The sequence below is a fragment of the Rhinolophus hipposideros genome (genome assembly GCF_964194185.1).
Source record: "Rhinolophus hipposideros genome assembly, chromosome: 13".
Taxonomy (NCBI): domain Eukaryota; kingdom Metazoa; phylum Chordata; class Mammalia; order Chiroptera; family Rhinolophidae; genus Rhinolophus; species Rhinolophus hipposideros.
This window is the reverse complement of record NC_138059.1, coordinates 15960398-15977453: the sequence shown is the minus strand read 5'-3', so window position 1 is coordinate 15977453 and position 17056 is coordinate 15960398. Positions and strand designations below refer to the sequence as shown.

The following is a 17056-nucleotide window of genomic DNA, read 5'->3' as shown; positions in this document are numbered from 1 at the left end:
GTATACTGACATCCAGGCCCATTATTTTCTAAACCCTAAATTCTTAAAACACCTGCTTTGGGGCCACCAATAAAGCAAGCTTACTCTCTCTTTTAGGTCTTGCAACAGATTGACTTCCCATAAATATTTGCTCATTGATTATTGTAGAATTCAGAATAATCTCTGGATAATTTACCCTATGGAAGAAAATGAGTGGAGAGTGAGTGACCAAGGTATGATTGTTCAGACATCAGCTACTCATTTGTGTGTGTGTGTGGGGGGGGGGGTGTATATACACATTAAGTCAGACCTGCTCACATAGGAATTGTGATGGTTCTCCAAAACTAAGGTAGGGCTCAAGTTTATCTTTGTTTCAGGTGTGGGACAAGGTTTGTGAATATAGGGAGATTGTAGCTGTACTTCTAAGAACAATGTTTTCCAACTTTGGAAATTGCACCTCTATCAATCCATAATTTGCCCCTCCTTGCTGTCTGTTTTCTGTACACCAGCACCCATAGCTACTCTCCTCTGAAGCCTTTGCTGATACGTTTTCACCTCCTGGAACCCACTTTTTCTTCCTCCTCTTTCCCTGCTATAATCCAGTTATCTTAGATGGTTCATTTTAAATACCTTAAATCAAGGCCTGCCTCATCTTCTACCATCTAAACTCATTATCCCCTCCCTGGGTTCCACAATCATTTCCTCAGACCTCCAAAAAAATCCTGTGGGGACAAAGCCCCAAAAAGCAGTTTCCAGGCTCTCGGCCTCACATAGAAAGGTGCTGGCTCGGGTAGTAAATGGCCATCAACTGTGATCAGATGGCCATCATCTGTGGCTAGTTGGCCGTCAGCTGTAACCCGTAAGCCATTGGCCACTAATATAACTGCTGTGGCTCCGCTAGCAAAAAGAAAATGGGGGACTAGCAAGAAGATGGTGGCGGGCAAGCACGGACTGCTGTTAGGACAGGCGGGTTGCAGATTATGTCGATCCTGCTTCCTGTGTCTCCAGCCCAGCCGCCAGCGAGAATATATTGGTATGACTCACCTACCTATGGCTCCGTGGGTGTTCCTTTTTGGCCTCACCATGTCCTGCGTTCTTATGTGGGGAGCGGGAGCAGAGACCCCGCCTGTCACCCCACACGACAAATCCTTAATTGACTCTGCCTGATATTGTGGTGAGATGTCGAGAGAGCAATAGTAACAGAGTAGATAGAGAAGAGGCTTTGGAAATACAGAGGAGGTTTTAGCTCTTGAAAATCCTAGCTAAAAAAGTATTGAACAAGTTACTGAGTCTTTTTGAGCCTCTGTTTTCTTCTCTATAAAATGGACATAATAATTGCCTTGCTTTTTTTTTTTGTCAGCATGAAAGGAGTAAATATAGGTAAAGAGCCTAACACAATGCCTGTTTTGTGGGAAGAAATAAATATAAGCTATTATTATCAGTAAAAATGATAACAGGAATTTTATCATTTTGTCATTTCTTAGTGCTTTCACAGCATCTGGAAAACTGGATCTGTTTCAAAAGTGTTTGTTGAATAAGCAAATAATTTCCTTGATGTATTTTAAGTTCCTCTTACCCCTTCACAATTGCCACAAGATTTCATATAATGCTACTAAATGAATGAAAGATAGAATTGTTTGATAAGGCAAGCAGAGGTATAAAGATACAATACAATTATCTAGACTATTTAGTTTATTCCCCAAAATAGCAGCTCCATGGGGCAACACTTGGGGTTTATTTATTAAGTCATATGGATCTTGAGAATTTTCTGGGCAGTAGTACTTGGAGAACAGCAGTGGTCAGCAAGAGCAGCTGATAAAGATTGAGGGTGAATATATACCTGAGACTGGCATAGGGTTTTTGAGGGACGATTTAATAACCTGCAATACCAACAGTACCTTATGAGGTAGATTGTATTATTGTCCTCATTTAAAAAAAAAATGGAATGAAGCCCATTGAGATGGAATAACTAGTCAACATTGCTAGAAGGATAAGTGGCAGATACCACACTCAGACCCAGGACTAACTTACCAAATCCATTTTCCTGCTGTGCTCTGTGAGATTTCGTCCTCAGATAGTTTCCACGCTAATCAAGTAAAGGAATCGACGTAGTGTAATAATGCTCGGATCCAGAGAACTCTTAGGTGATTGGGAACACACAGGGGGTGCAATCTGAAAGGCAATTGATTAGTTAGGCTTTTCTGCCTTTCCTCCCAGCTACTTCCTCCGTTATTCTCCAACGCTTCTTGACCGGTTATTGGTGGGTTTTCCCCTCACTTTATCACAGAACTACTATGATTCATTTAGCTGGAAGTTTCAGCTGAGAGGGAAAGTACCAGCCTTTGGACATGTTTGCTCATTGGCTGCCTCCAGCGGTTACATGTAGTCATTGAAAGAAATCAAACGATTGTATTTGGAACAATGCTGCCACTGGCCTCTGAAGAGGAACCAGATAACCCTTCCGATCTCTCTCTAGTTTCTGCATGAACTTCGGTTCTTTCAAGGGTGGCTTTGGAAAAACCAAAGAGAGACGATAGAATTAGCCATAGCAGCAGCCAGCTGGCAAGACTTATTCAGATCCTCCATGCACAGCAGGATTTCTCAGAGCCACTTAAAGAAGGCATTAGAATCCTAAGGAGAAAGCATGATCAAATAGTGTCTTTCTCTCACCTGTCTGATACAGAACTAGACATTGTCCCATTATGGTCACCCACCTGAGGTTCTTTGCAGACAAGTCCAACTTGGACTAGGTTTTAGATTTTCTGTTACATTGATTTATTAGTACTTGGTTTAGGGACTACTTACCTGATTAATTAATGTATTCACAGCAGATTGCTACATGGCAGATAGAGGGAGATAGAGATACAGAGATAGAGATAGAGATGGAGGGAGGGATGAAAGGAAGTAGGGAGGAGACTGGAGAGAGAGAGAGAGAGAGAGAGAGAGAGAGAGAGAGAGAGAGAGAGAGAGATTTTGGTACATACAGATAGGGGAAGGAGCCCAAAACCTAGGTAGAGATAAGCTAAGGCATTCCAAAAAACATTGATAACCAAGGGGAGGAACCTTTTTTACAGTTGGAAACAAAGGGAGTTGGGAAATAACAAGGCAAATTCCCTTTTATCTTAGGCTGGTCCAGTTGTTTTGTTTACAGATATTACTATCATTCGTTCATTCTTAATTTAGCTGTAATGCTTCTCCAGACACAGTACAAGGCAAATCACCAAAAGAAATACAGAAGAAGAAAAAAGAAAGAAGAAATAAAACTTGGTTCCCTCCTTCAAATTCACAATCTACTGAGAGACAAATGTCTGCACGATTAAGGCCGCAGAAGGCCTGGTTTTGGAAGGCAGGTGTGCATACAGTGGCATAGAGAGCCATGGAACTTTTGTCCTTTTCTGGGTCCTGAGAAAGGGAAATAGAAGATGGAGGGGTCTGCAAGGATGAGACTCTGGGTGGCACTTTGCTCATCTCCCTGTTGTGGAGTTGACTTCAGTGTGGTAGTTGCCAAAGGCCTGGGGAAACCTGCAAGTAGGTAGGTACCTTGACCTTGTGGGAATTTGTGTAGCCTGTTTTGCTGAGTAAGTCTGGCCAAGGCAGGGGTGGGCAGGCCGATGATGAGAATGCTACGAATGAGAGTAGACATTTTGGGGTACTTTTTATATACTAGACCCTATCCCAGTCTATTTAACCATTTTGGCAACCTTGTAAGTACTTCTATTAACGTATTCATTCCTATTTTACAGACAAGGAAACGGACACCGAGGGAGGTTAACTCTATGCCCAAGGACACACATGTTAAGTGGCAAAGCTGATAGTTCCTTCAGGAGTCCCGCTTGACGTTGCAAGCCTTACTCATTATGTTCTGGATATCCAGCACTTCATAATGCAGGTAAGTGGAGTTCCCCTAAGAACACACCGTGCTGGGGATCCAGAAGGGTCTGTGGGAGTGTAACTGTAGGAAAGGAAAGCATGTACCATCCTGGGACAATAGCATTCCTTTGGTCTGGGGAGAGGGGATAAGTCGAATGAGATAGACTTTAGTGTAAGTAGTGGTTGGGAGCAGGTGTGTGGTTAGAAGGGCTGGGAGTGATGTGTTCCCATTGATCCAAGAAACTTGAGTTTCGTATCCTACTGATGAACCCATTTTGAAGAGGGGATATGGAACCATTTTTGAGCCTAAGACCTCCTGCTCCCTGCTCAGCCAGAACAGGTCTCACTATCACCATTTTAGTGTTCAAATCCAACACCGCTATCAATTGAATAGGAAAACAGTAGTCATTTTTTTTGTTGTTGTTCAATGGATAAGTTTAAAACAATATTTTTTGTTTTGTCTGTGGGAAACTATGAAACAGAACTCGCCTTCTAAACACAGGTTGCTCTGTATAATTAGGTAGATAAACACGGCTGTAGAAGTTACAACTGCACGGACCTTTAACAAACAGCAGGGAAAAGAATATTATAGTCATTTATTCGGGAGGATATAATTCTGTCCGTGGCCAAAAGCACAATGTTTCCTTGATGAGAGTTGTACTCTCAAGGTTTAGTAAATATGTGACTGTGTGTTTTGCCCTGAAAGAGTGTGTTTTCAGTTGAAGATAGTATTCATTTCGGCTTTTGGCATCAGGACTAGAAGGCACTGACATAAAAGCTTATTCACTTCAGTTTTTCTAACGTATCGCCTGGATTTTAAATGGAAAAGAAGCACAGGTTAGGGTACAAAACAGAAGCGTGAGTCTAAATGTTCTGTACACAGGGTTTGGATCTTTCTTTGAAATGAGGGAGTGTCTGGAACAATACGGTCCCTTTCCATGCGCTGTGTCCTCCAGCCTTATTAGTGAACTGAATTGTAGAGCGTCTACTAAAGCCAGGTCTTTCCGGGTATGTTTGCCGTCTTGAGCCCTCTAGCCGTCCTGTCAATCATGTTATGTGTTTTAGGTAGTTGGTATGTGTTATATAGGTAACTATGAAAATAATGCTGCAATATCCCCCTTGCACAAATATCGTTAAGCACTAGTGAGGAGTCCTATGGAAAGAAACTGAAAGGTGAGACTGCTTAGGCCAAAGTATAAATGCCCTTGGATTTGATGAATATTGTGAAATTACTTTGCAAAAAAGCTCTGTTTGCTCTCTTACGTCGAATGCATGAAAGTGTCCATTTTCCACTTGTACTTCTGCCAACACCAGACATTATTTTTAATTTTTGTAAGTTTAATGGGTAAAGAATGGTATCTTAGTGTTGTTTTAATTATTTCCAGTTCCTCATTTACCACAGGTTGAGTATCTTTTCATGTTTACGGGTGATTTGCTCTCTTCTTTTTTTTGAACCATGCATTCAAATCTTTTGTGCGTTTTCCTAGTCATTTCATTACGTTATTCTAGCCCCACCCCCCGGCCCCACTCCAGTATGGCCTCATCTTAACTCATGATATCTGCAGACACCCTGTTTCCACATAAAGTCACATTGTGAGATGTAGGAGTTAGGATTCCAACATATGAATTATGCGGGAATACAATTAAGCCTATACATAGTCTAAATTTCTTATCCCCAGGCCAAGGAACATGTTGCAGAATCTTCTCTTCACATTCATGAGCCAGATGTCCCTTTGCAGGTCGCTCTCTGTGGCTAAGGGGCACCACAGTTCTTTGGAAAGGCCTTCCGTGTTCTTCCCTATTTCCTTCACTCTGTAGGCACTTTGAGGAAGACATTTGATTTGAGCTTCTTGCTCATACTGCGTTCTTCTTTTCGGCAGCCTGATACCAGTCTTGCATGGTTGCTTGGAAGGGGCCGTATATTTTAAATCAGTTTGCCAAGGTTTGGAAGTAAAAGAAGTTCATTTTTCAAACTCATCCCATTCATACTTCGGAGTAAATGGAGATTTCTATATGCAAAGCATTATACTTACTGTGGCTTCAGACATTTCTGAGGCAGGCCTCTCTTATAAATTTACAATGTCAAGACTACACTTTTTTTGTTTTCCTTCTGAGTCGCAGACTCCCAGAGTAATAGAGAAAAGAACTAGAAGCTTTGAACTGGAATTAGCACTAGTCAGTAATTTCTTGTATCTTAACAACAACAGCAACAAGCCATGAATTTTGGATCAGGTTTTGTGTTTAGAGGTAGCTGTGGGGACATCCCCCACGGTAGACTCACAGTAGCAGACACTGCTAGTTTCCTGCATATTTGTTCTCTCTACTGCCAATTAATATAACCTGGTTTTTATTAGAGAAGCAACACTCTCTATTTTCCTCTCCAGAATTCCTTGTAGCTAAGCCTGGCTAGGTCATATGACCTGGTATTGGCCAATGAAATGTAAGCAGAAGTCTAATAGGTACAGCTCTTGGAAGAGCTATAGTTTTTTCTTTGCTGTTTTGTTTTTAATTGCTTTTGTCTTAAACTGGGGCACTGTCACTGTCATGGCTGTAAGATGGTTGCTCCACCTTCATCTGAGTTATCGGCAGAAAGATGAGGGAAACACAAAGGTCAACAGCTACATGCAGTTAAGAAAGATAGAAAGAGTCTTGCTTGAGGAGACACTAGCAGCTTCTCCAGGCTTGAACTATCCTCCTTCAGACCTTATTACCTAAGAGAAAAATAAACTCTTCCTTGGTTAATATGCTGTAACTGGTGTTTTGACACATGCAGTTGAGTTCAATGCTGACTGATACATCAACCGTCTCTGGCTTCTCTGTAAAGGTGAGCAGTTGACTCATGTTGGACAGTCTGGTGCCACCTGTCTGAAAATGCCCCTGCTGTTTCCAGGAATAGCTCCCATCAATGGGATCTCACGATAAGGGTGGCTACTGCCATGGCTTCCAACTGATAGCAGTGGTGACAGCCCCTCAGGAAATCGGGCTTTGGCAGCACCTCTGGGAAGCCGTGGATCTTGGAATTTACTGTCAGTGTTTCACTGTCTCCCACACATCTCCAGCAAGATCCAGGCAGAGGCTGGGTCCCCCATGGAAAGGTTCGCTCAGGGTGTTATTCAAGAACTCTTGGACAGTATGTTCCTGTTGAGTTCTCTACTATATTAGTTGGATAGCACTTAGGTTTTTCAAGGAAAAAAAACTCTTAAGGAACTCCCGGAAAGCTCTTTGGAATTGGCCCAAGAAAATAAGCTGTTTAATCCCATGTGGCGTTATAATTTTAGTGTTTATCTTGTCTATTTTGCATTTCCCTGAACCCAGCATGTGTCTCCCAATCTGTGTAGGTTGGAACTCTGATAGCCCTTAGGGGTATGCTCCTTTTCTGGAGTATCAAGAATTAAGTAATTAGGAGATTTGACAAGAGACCACGTTCTTCTTTGTAGGTATTCCTTGAGACATAAGGACATGCTTGCCAGGGCCTTTGGGAAAGAGAAATCAGGGGTGACTGACTACTAGTAATCCTGAGGTAGCAGAATTTCTTTTTTGAGATGATGCAAATATTCTGAAATTAGATACTGGTGATGGTTGCATACTTTGTGAATGTACTTAAAATCACCGAATGGTGTACTTTAAAAAAGTGAATTATATGGTATGTAAATTATATCACAATAAAGGTATTTAAGAAACGGAATCAAAGGTATCACCCCGGATCCACTGAATGAGTATTTCATGGTATGACGCCGTCCTTCGGATGATCATGACGCACATCTCAGGTTAAGGACCACCACTGTCACACCATGCTACCTCGGAGGGACAGGGCCACACACTTAGATGCACACACATGCCTGTCTAACACACTATTATACCAGAGTTTTTTTACGTCCCTCTGCTTTCTTGTCTGATTTCAGCCAGTGGCCCTACACATAGAATGTGTCCGAACATGGTCTAGGCATCACTGAATGTGACCGTGAAGTATGCCAGTGAAAGTTTTACTCCTCCTCTCCTACCATCTAACTTCTTAATCCACTGATCTTGAGAACTTACTTTGCTTGATCCTAATGCGAGCTACATTTTTTTTTTTTGTAATAAAGAAAAGGCCCAAAGGGTAAGGTTTTTATTACTATCACGAGCTTTCTAAATTATGGGACATTCAGAGAAAATGTAATAATAACCTTATAAAATTGGCTACCAGACTATGTTTTTATTCATCTTTGAATTACAAATACTTGCCAGACATGAACTTGACGATCAATAACGTTGTTTTTTTTGTTTTGTTTTGTTTTTTAAATAAACTGTTTCTGTTTGTCAGGAGGGGAACTTTAGACACTCTCTAAACTAATCTTCCTCCAACCTACCTCCCCACCCCCCCAAAGTAAGTGACTTGTACGAGGTTTCTTGCCTTTTTTAATTGGAGAACTGAGGCTAGAACCAAGGTCTTATATCTCCTGAACTGGTGCCATCTTTTCATCTTCCTTCAAATCATCAAAACCCAGCATTGTTAAAACACCATTTTTTCCCCCCAATGCCAAAAAGTACTTCAGGATCATGGGCATCCCTGGTGACAAACCAGATTTTAAATTTGGAAGGTTATGGGAATAAAAGTTCAAGAACAGGCCTATATTTCAGTAGTTTGTGGCTTAGAATTTTGTATTTTTTCACGTTGACTTCTTTATATTAACTGGATTTCCATGACTCTGTCCCCTTGGATTGCAGTTGTAATTATGTAGCAGTTAACATCTTCTCTGGGCCCAGCACATGCCATAATTAGCTGTGTTCTCTCCACAGCATATGACTCAACCCCATGTGGTTCTTCTAGATCAAAGGCAGGGTGGCCAGATTTTTGTAACCACAGTACGTGAGCATGTAGTGGCAGATGGCTGCACAACCAAAATGCATCGGGTCCTTTTGAAGAGCGACCTCACCAAGAACAAGCAAACAAACAAACAAAGCCAGACCCTGAGATTTATTTTTGGAAAAAGGGAAGAACTTTCTTGGGGATGTTTCCAAACACTGCATCATTTTGAAAGAAAAGCATGTCTTTCTTTCTTTTTTTTTTTTTTGAAGAACTAAAATAGAAATAAATGAGGTAGAACTTTGAGGTCAGACTTTGTCAGGAAGGAGGGCACTTCCTGGTCTCTAATCAGAGGTCTACTTGGTTGAGGTTTATTTGGTTGAGCGAGGGCATTGGATATAATCGGGTATGTAGTGGGAAGAACACAGGACTAGGGGTCTGGAGACCCGATTTCTTATCTTTGCTCGGCCACTAAGTAGGTATCTGAAGCTTTCTGAGCTTTGGTGACTCCAACTCCTCCTATCTGAGATCGCTTATGCCACACCTCTATTATAAATGCAAGGTCTCATATTATTTTTAGACCAGCTGGAAAATGGAGCATCTCAACCTCCCTTTCTGCACACAGACATGAAGCTACATCTACTTGTGAAGAACCCCAGAGTAGGAAAAGTCTCGGTAGCTGCCCTGGTAAGTGCATTGCAGGCTTAGGGAAATGCACCATCAGGGAGTTCCTTATTATATTAGTAATAACATATAAGAATGGAGAGGGTTTTCTTCACCAGAATTCTATAGGGAACACAGCCATATTTTTTGGGAAAAGCACTTAGAATGGAAGGCTGGACCCAGTGGGCATAAATGTGAGCTTCACTGTTCTGTACTATTTAAGGGAACAGATTTTCTTGCCACTCCTCAGAGGGAGGGTGGAGGGAAATAGGAAAAGGGAAGAGGGCACGAGGCTAGAGTAGGGGTGCTACATGATATGCAAGGTGACACCGCCTTGTAACCCTCAAATACTGAATTTTCTCAAAAATGCGTAAATGCTGGTGTATGTGTATATGTGTGTGAAGACAGGAAGAGGTAGTTAATGAGAGAAGTTGTGAAGGGACCCTATTTTACAGTCATATTAAATCTGAGTGGTAGCAAGCTTGGGTATAGCAATGAGGAGGCAGAGACAAAGCCAACCTTGAGAACTGGGGAATATTATGAGAGCTCTGTTTCTGTTTCATGGAATTGGACTTCAGATCAAAGTCAACATATCTTAACAAAAGAATTTATAACTTAAATATGCCAGCTAACACCTATGATATGTGCACTTTTCACATTCTAGGTACTGTTGCAAATGCTTTATGTATGTTTCATGCATACATACATACATACATACATACATACATGCAAAAATCATTCCTTTTAATCTTTACACCAGCCTTGTGAAGTGGGCATTATTATCTCAGTTTCACACTTGGAGAAACTAAGACTCAGAGCAGTTATATAAACTGTCCAAGGACATACAAGTATGAAGTGTAACCTAGATTCCAAATACGCTCAAATATTAATGTATTAATTATTCATGAATATAAAAATGTGTCAAGCACTTTGTCTACTAGACATCAAAGGGTGTACAAAGATGATTTTAAAATGAATCTTGCCACCACGTATTTATCTTATCATCTAACAGGAGCTACAGGGTGAGGACAGAACCATGTGATTAAGACAGTAGAAGGCCTGGGCATGGGAGAGGTTTAAAAGATGGCAGTTTCAGAGGAATCAAAGATCTAATTCCCCTCCCCACTCCCCAGTATAGTCTGAGTCTTTTTCTCCTGTTGTGCTGGAGAATCACTAACATATTCTGGGTGTAACCTAACGTCAGATGTTCTGTTGTCCAGCGTCCTCACTCATGACAAGGATCTCACCTCTTCATGAATTTCAATACTTCTGGCAGTCACTATTGAAAATCCTTATGATCCCAGGCTGTGGTCTCCTCCAAAACACACTGCGGTTCATCCTGTCCATTCCCCATCCAACATTTGTCCTGTCTCCGAGCTCCCTCCCTAGGTTCTTATTTTTCTCTCATCTGCCACCTTCTTCCTCCTTACCTTTTGGATAGGTGGCATCTCTCCCTCGTCTGCCTACCACCTCTACTCATTCCCTTCCCAGGGCTGCCCTGAAGAGACCTTAATATTTTCTAGCCATGCACATCTCTCAAAGGGAGGGATTTGTTGTTTTGTTGCCAATAGAACAGATATGTCTTCATGTAAAAATTTCTTTCCTGAATTTATAGACCCACTCAAGACTTCCCTTCCTTAATTGTCACCTACTTTCTGAGTCTTCTCCATTATCTTCATTCTCCAACCCTCTTTTTGATCTCACCATTTGATATTCTGTTGCTCATTAGCTCACCATTTTCCCTATACATTGGATAGGGGTGTATAGATAGTATGGGAAACTCAAAATCAACCAAAAAATTTATGTGCAATTTTCATAAAAGATTTGGAGGGAGAAGGCATCATGGCAATTAGAGCTGGCCTGGAAATTGTCACTTACTTGATTTTTCCTATTTCATCAATTCTAAACTAAAGTTCACTTTCCTGTGGAAAAAGGGGTTCTTTCTTATTACATTGGTGTGATATTGTAAGAACAATTTTATTTGTTGGAGCTAATGCTGGCCTTGAAGTCAGAGAGACTCTGTACATCCAGTTCTATCACATCAAAGTTCTGCCTGGGCAAAATTATACTTAGCCACTCTGAGTCTCAGTTTCCTGAACTGTAAATTGGGATGATAAAACTGTATATACTTCATAATGTTATTGTAAGTGTTAAAATAAGATAAATGTATGTGTAGAATATAGTAGGTGCTCAATAAATGGAGGCAATTGATTATGCTAGATGTGTAAAGCATGTCCATTAAGAAAAGGAACATTTGCAAAAACATAAAAATTTTCAAATTCCCACATTCTCTTTGACCTTTTAACACCAACATTAGAAGGTAATGCATAGGTTGGCTGTCCTGGGGTTTAATCCAGTTACAATTCTGTAAATACATAATGTGAATGTTTATAATTGACTTACAAACTCTGCCAACTTAGAGAAGCCTAGGGTTGGCATTCATAGCTGAAAAAATTACCCCACCTCGAGTCTATGTATCACATGTCTGTAATTCATTTCCTGAGAAGCCCTCCAATTATGGGCTTTTCCATAGCTTCAGGCTTTGTTATTAGTTAAGGAATCTTTTGGGCTTATCACCAGTTCTGGCAGAGGCTGGCACAGGTTAAGGGTGGGGACAGAATGGAGGTGGGGGCTTTCCAATTGCAGGGGAGAAGATTCTGTGTAACAACAAAGTGAATATATAGCTTATCTGGGACATAAGATCTCTCTGAGGAAGTAAGTAGGGGTCTACAAAAGGAATGTGCTGACAAGCTAAACCGTAATGATTGAATTTAATAAAAAATTGTATGTACAATAAAGCTCCACATTCATCTTTGTGTTTTACATGGGAAAAGTACAAGGAGAAAAACCCTGTGAACCAATTTTTCTAACTTTTATTGGCTCAAGCTGCCTGGCACCTTACATGAAAAGGGTAAGAAAAAGTGATCAAAGAATAACAAATAATTGCTATCATTTATTGAGCAATTATTATGTTCCCCTGAATTACATAATATTCTTAGATTTCATTGTACAGATGAGGGTTGTGAGGTTTCGTGATATTAAATGATTTACCCAAGATTCAAGAACAAGAAGTTATTAATATTTCCAAGAATCCTTTAGTTCCACAGTTTTCTTCCATCCAAAAAAATACACTAACAATTGTTTATTACATCATTTGCCTTTATTTTTCCTATTAGTTTCAAGAGGCATTTAACCAGAGACTTATATTCAGAACTGCTTAAATATGGAAGAATCCAGTTCAAAAGGCATGAAGATTACTTCGCTTTTTCTGTACAACAGAATAGCTGGTCTAGATCGCTTCTAAAATGCATTTCTATGAAAAAAAATGATTCTATGAAACCCAATACCTCTTAAAAGCACAAGGACAATACTAATGAAATATATTCAGTCCCAGAATACTGAGAAGTCTCAACCAGATTCAAAAGGAAGATAACACCATGCAAACAAAATGCGGTCTTATTCTTTCTAGAATTTAGCTTCCTTGAGGTGTGAAATCCTGTCTTTGTACACTTCAAAGCCCTCATCACCGTTTTTAGTGAAGAATGTGCCTTCAGTAATTAAATCTTTATCAAATGAATAGCATTTAAACATCTCAGGTATCTCAGAAAGTCTTGTTTCCACGTCTCTTTATGATTAAAGCATTTTGCCACAGAACAAACATGAAAAACAACAAGGATAAATTCCCCTCCAAACATGACATAGGGCATTCAATTAGGAGAAGTGAGATTATGGGTATTTGAAATTTTACTGTGTTCAAAACGGTAACTCACATGACTGATGACCATTTATCAAGATTTTCCATAGGTTAACTCCTTTTCCACAATGGTTATTTCCATTTTTCTGACAAGGAAATAGAAGCTGAATGATATGTCATAAACAGAGTGTGTAAAACTGTACAGCAAGTTGGTGGATGGGCATGATTTAAATCTTTTTACTTAACCAACGAGGTTGACTCTTAGCTCTATTCCTTCCACTCCACTCCACTCCACTGTCTCCTTGTACTGAAAGTTAGTACGATAGTTTAGGAATACTTCGTTTTATAAAGATTGATTATAGATAAAGAACAATCCCCTAGAAGTAACCAGACCAGCAGTACCAGCAGTACCAGCCGCACACAGGAGCTTTATAGAAATTCACAATCTCAGAATTCACTCGCTCCCTACTGTGTCCGAATCTGCAGTAGTCCCCCCCTTACTTGAGGTTTCACTTCCCACAGTTTCAGTTACCTGTGGTCCACTGCGGTCTGAAAATATTAAATGGAAAATTCCAGAAATAAACAATTCATACGTTTTAAATTGTGCGCTATTCTGAGTAGCATGATGGAATCTCCAGCCCTCTCACTCAGTCTGCCCAGGACGTGAATCATCGCTTTGTCCAGCGTCTCCGCGCTGTAGACGCTCCCCGCCCATTAGTCACTGAGTAGCCATCTTGGTTTTTAGATCCGCTGTCGGGGTACCACGGTGCTTGTGTTCAAGTCACCCTTATTTTACTTAATAATGCCACATTCATGTAACTTGTATTATAGCATATTGTTATAATTGTTATAACAATTATAACAATTGTTATAATTGTTCCATTTTATTATTAGTTATTGTTGTAAGTCTCTTACTGTGCCAAATTTATAAATGAAACTTTATCACAGGTATGCAACTATAGGAAAAAACGCAGTATATATAGGGTTCGATAAACACAATATATCTGCAGTTTCAGGCATCCACTGGGGGTCCTGGAACATATCACCCTGTGAATAAGGGGGGACTGCTCTACCCTTAACATGATCTCTTGGTTATTTGTATGTAGATTAGTGCTTCAGAAGCACTGCCCTAGAAGATAGACACCCCCAGAAGCTCAGAAGGTCTTTTTCAGAAGATAAAACAAGATTGTGCTTTTTCAAGTAGACCTCTTTTCATTCTTGGTAGCTAAAAATATTTTGACTGTTATGATTTCTGCCAGGAATATGGCAGAAGATCAAAAGTGTGTGCTTTGGAATCAGCCACTAATTTATTCTGCCAGATCACTTTTGCGTTATCAGTGCTGAAGAAATGAAGCCTCGACAGGACGGTTCCTCACTGGAGGCACCGGCACTCACCATCTTTCCTGTAGAAGGGGAAGCAGATGGGTCTGGACGTAGACATTATGCATTCTGATAGCAAAGCAGCAGTCTTTCATGGGCTGCCCTGGAGCAAAGTGGGACGAGTTCTGTGTTAATTTTTTAATGTCTTTTTAATTAAAAGTGTCAAGTTGGGAGTCCCTGAGTTGTGCTAAGAGAACTGGGTTCTTTGTTATCCTCTATGAAATGAAAGCCAATTCAAAGAGCCATTTATTTTTCCTAGCCTCTGTTTCTGGTTTCCTTGTTTCCAGTTTTTCTATTTTTGGTACATTTCAAGGTGAAACTGTTATCATTATTTGCTAACTTTCAAGTTTGCATTTGAAATCCTTTTGGAACAAAAAACATGTAGACATCTGTACCAGTGAACAGTGGCCACAGTAATGATGCATGATAACATTAATATCCATGGCATTGAGCAGTGAGCATTTATTTCTCATACCACGTCTGTGGAGGTGGGGACTTGGCTCACCTAAAAGGAGCTTGGTGAGGGCAGGTCCCTGCTGTGGCTCCCATCCACGGGTCTCCCGTTCTCCTTCTGGTACCTGCAGGCTGGGCATGCTCTTCTTGTGGAGATGACACAGGTCATGGGAGCAAGCAGAACTATCTATACAAGGCCTCTTCTTGCCTATTCTCCGAACTGAACACTGCTGTCACCATTGCTTTCTTCCGTTGACCAAAGCAAGCCCCTTGGCCAAACCTCAAGTCAGAGGGCAAGGACATTTATTCTACTTTGTGTATGGGAAAAACTACAGAATCAATTAGCAAAGGGTGTGGAGAAAGGGAAAGGGGAAGAATGGGGGCCATTACTGCAATCTCTACAGTCTACCACACTGCCTGTTTTGTTTTCCTGGTGTTTCTGTAATTCCAAGTTCTCAGCCTTAGTTCTGATAACAATAGGCATTCTGATATATGTAACATAATGGATATTGGATGGTTTATTTCACATAGGCTGAAAAGGAGATCTCCTTAACACTCTGAGCTCAATTTATTCCCAGTCTTTTTTCATGCTCATAAGTAGTGTGACATTATTGAAAAATCACATCATGCTAATTATAAAATCATTTCAGTTGCCCAATATTATGGATTTTTTCCCTTGCTTGATAATACAGCCTTTTCGAGATGGTCAGGTCACATTGGGAGAACTGCTGAATGTAAATAGTGGGGAATAATTCAAACACCGGTCATGAATCTATTGAGAAATAAGTTCAAGATAGGGAATCCAAGAAATTATGCATTAACAGTATTAAAATCTACTACTTTTTAACAACTCTTTCAGATTATAAAACAACCTTCCTTAATTTTTTGTTTGAAGTACCATATTAGAAAAAGTATTTTCCATACTTTTGGGAAATGACAGGAAGATTGTGTTAAAGCTAAAGCAAGCTGATTGCCTCACCCCAATATTTCCCTCCCTATTGACAGTGTCTAAAAGTTCATCCTTAGACAGTTACTCTTTGGGCTGAGATAGTATTGATTTTTAAGATATTTACCATATTTCAGTTTATTCTGTCTCCCCAGTTCGTGCATGGGAGATGAAAAAATCAGTTATCAAAACAGCAACCTCCCAGGAGGCCAATCTTTTACATTATCTCTCACGTTAGCTATCTTTGTTTTATCCTCTTTATCTCAGACTGGGCTATAGTCTTGCCTTGTGTAACCAGAGGTCTCATTAAAAATTATAACTAAACCAAAGGGCAATTTTTCCTTAGGATGAATTAGGTTCCTTCCTTACAATTGTTAGACTCATCAGATTACTGTGAACACTAAGTGAATGAACACATGCAAACCACTTAGGAGAGTGCCAGACACAAAGTATATCATTACTAATAAAATTTTGCCATAGTATCTACATCACTTTATTGTATTTATTTTTGAGGTTGTCTATTTTTTCTTGTTAGAACTTTTTTTGCTATGCCTAAAAAAATCCACAGCAAGTAATATGTGCTGTATGTTTATTAAAGAAAGGACTTTGTTGAGTATTCATTATGTGTCAGAACCTCGTAAGGCATTGGGGATGCAAAAATAACAATTAGTAGACAGCTGTCCTGGAGAAGGGCTTAGTCTATGAGAAAAGATACATTTCTATAAATCATAAAATATAATAAGAAAATGGGTAAAATAGAGGACTATAGAAAGTGGTATGGGAGACTGGAAGCAAGAGAAACAATCAGATAATCCCACATCTTTGGCTTGTGTGGCAGGAACATTGTCCAAGCAATTAGAAAATGAGTGAGAGCGGTGCTTCTCAAATTCACCATGCGTCAGAATTACCCGGGAGGGTTTTAAAAACACACATTGCTGAGCCCTGTGCCAGAGTTCCTCGTTTAATTGGTCTGGGATGGGCCTAAGAATTTGCACTTGTAACAAGTTCCCAGATAATGCGGACGATACAGGTCTAGGGAACACACTTTGAGAACTAGAGAGAAATAGGGAGGTAACACTATCAACAGAGTCATTTCTTAAAATGGTCATCATGCAGGGGATAGAGAAGTGCAAGCATGGAAGGAGGTGGAAAAAGCCCCTATCATATAAAGTGCTTCACACTTATTTTCACGTATTCGTCTCCAGCAATGATACATAGTAGGGTTATTAGGCAGGGTAGTGTCTAGGCCATGCTGCTAGTAACCAATTAGCCATGAACTCTCAGT

The 17056-nt window shown here is 40.2% G+C and overlaps 1 protein-coding gene across 1 annotated transcript in view; it reads left to right on the top strand.

The window, feature by feature from the left end:
- Positions 1 to 17056, top strand: part of COLEC10 (collectin subfamily member 10) — a 412450-nt gene that overhangs the window by 126143 nt on the left and 269251 nt on the right. Inside the window, exon 3 of the mRNA XM_081071265.1 lies at positions 3723 to 3868. The gene's annotated coding sequence lies outside the window, so the exon portion shown is untranslated. The remainder of the gene's footprint in view (positions 1 to 3722; positions 3869 to 17056) is intronic.